Source organism: Megascapheus bottae, chromosome 18 (genome assembly GCF_031878675.1).
Source record: "Megascapheus bottae isolate mThoBot1 chromosome 18, mThoBot2.hap1, whole genome shotgun sequence".
Taxonomy (NCBI): domain Eukaryota; kingdom Metazoa; phylum Chordata; class Mammalia; order Rodentia; family Geomyidae; genus Megascapheus; species Megascapheus bottae.
In genome coordinates, this window is record NC_143526.1 from 44,167,539 (window position 1) to 44,169,913 (window position 2,375).

A 2,375-nucleotide genomic window follows, 5' to 3' on the forward strand; every position below is an offset into this window, starting at 1 on the left:
GTGTTCAAGTCCCAGCACACACGCACAAATGTGTGCCCTCCCGCACTGTCCTTCAGGAGCTCTTGGGGGCCGCCTGTGGCTGCCCCTGCATCCTGACCTCCAGACAGAGGCAGAGACGGGGCCCCTGGGCTCCCCGGGCCTCCCTTCTCTGCCCTCCCCGCCCTGCAGCCCTCCGTGCCCCACCCCGCCCCGCCTCCTCGCTGGGCCACGTGTTTTCCCCAGAGACATAAACACCAAACCCGTGTCCCAAGGCAGAGTGTCACTGGGCACGGAGGGTGGCACCCGGCTCCCCATACCTCAGGACTCCTGGGAGCGGATAAGCCCAGCCATGCTTATCAGCACTGCCCACATGGCTCATCCCGTCTCCGGGGTGACAGTGCAGGGAATGAGCTGGCGCAGGGCCGCCCCACCAATGCCGGAGGGTGTGGAGGACAGAAGCCTGGGCGGGCGTTGTTGTCTTGTTTTGTTTGTCTAGACAACCTCTGCTCTGCAGCTCTGCCTCAGACGCTCCACCTTCACACCTCCGCACCTGTCTAGGCCAGCCCTGTGCCCTCCCTCCCTCCCTGCCTCCCTCCCTCCCTGCCTCCCTCCCTCCCTCCCTTCCTTCCTTCTTTCTTATTTTCTTTCTCTTCCTGTTTTCTGCCAGTACTGGGCTTGACCTCACACACCCCCTTCTTTTCTCAAGGCAGGTGTTCAACCACCATACACAAAGACCCGGGTTCAATTCCTTGGTACCACATACATAGAAAAAGCCGGAAGTGGTGCTGAGGCTCAAGTGGTAGAGCTCTGGCCTTGAGAAAGTCCAAGGACAGTGCTCAGGCCCTGAGCTCAAGCCCAGGACTGGCAAAAAAAAAAAAAAAAATTCTCACTGACTTTCCTGTTGAGGATGACTTTGAACCCTGATCCTCCTGAGCAGCTGAGACTACAGGTGGGAGCGGCTGGGCCAGTTCAGTACCTCAGTCAGATGCCCCCCCTCGCCCCACCAGCAAAGGGTTTTGATCAATCAGCTGAGGGAGAGGTGGCCCCTCCCCCTCCCCCTCCCCTCCCCTCCCCCCTACCTCCCCTTTCCTCTTCCTCCCTCCCACTTCATCAGTTCAAAAGACCTGCAGGCTGAAGCTGGAGAGAGCCCGGCCTCCTGGAGCTGGAAGAGGAGAGAGGCAGGGGCGCTGCTGGAGCCCCTCCACCTCCACCGCCCTCCACCAGGTCTCACCAGACCACAGGTCCTCCTCACGTCCTGGAGCAGACACAGCTCAGACATCCAGCCTTCAACAGCGGCCACTGCCATGGCACAGAGGGCTGACCGCGGGTGCTCACGCTCCGGGCTCCACTCCTGGGGAGCCAGCACCCAGCAGGGAGCACTGAGCACCGAGCACCAAGCAGAGAGGAGTGAGAGGAGTGGGGGCTGGCGGGCGGGTGGAGGCCAGCTTTCCTGAGGGCCGTGGCAGAGAGCAGAGGATGGAGCTCGGGGCTGTGCCACCCCCGGGCTGCAGGAAGTGCACCCCCAGAGGGCCTCAGCAGTAGGTTGGGGTAACTGAGGCAGATGGTAGAGGAACACAGCAAGAACCTTCTAGAAGAGCCAGTGCCCTGGGGAAGAGGCACCCGGGCCCTTCCTGCAGAGCCAGGGGCTCCACTCCAGCCCTCCTGCAAGGTGGGCAGTGTGGAGAGGGGGGTGGGGGGCTGTGGAAATGCACAGGGCCTGAGGGTGGCGGGAGGCCTAGTGGGGGGCCAGGGAGTGGGGGAAAGAGAGAGGGAGGAGAGAGAGAGAGAGAGAGAGAGAGAGAGAGAGAGAGAGAGAGAGAGAGAGAGAGAGAGAGAGAGAGAGAGAGAGAGAGAGGGTACGTGTGGGTGCACGCGTGCCACACACGTGTGACTCCGGGGGCCCAGGGAGCAGGTCGGAGCCCCTTCCTCCCCGCTCAGCCAGCCTCAGGCTGTCTCCCAGGGCCCACACCCACACCGGCCCTCTGCCACCCGGCAGCCATTCCATCACAGAGCCCCCCGGGCCCTCACAGCCAGCCTGGCCCTGCCCAGGGTGGTTTGAGGACACGGGCCACCATCCAGCCCCTCTCTGCTGTCCCCAGGGAGGGTGGCTGCCCTCAGCCTGCCTGGAGTCCCCTGGCAGCCAGTCGGGGAGGACACAGGCCAGGCGGAGAGACGCCCAGGCCCGGGGCACTGTGCGGGGCTGCGCTCTGCACAGCAGAGCGACTGGCCAGGGCCTCTCAGCCCTCCGGACCTGCCCTGCGGGATGCCAGTCCTCTCCCCACACGGCAGGGCAGCGCAGGACCAAATGGAAGGACAACGCATGCGTTCAGGGCCCGGGGCCTGGGTTTCGTCCCCGCTTCTCCCAGGGTGGGGCTGAGCTGTCAGGTCCTGGCGCT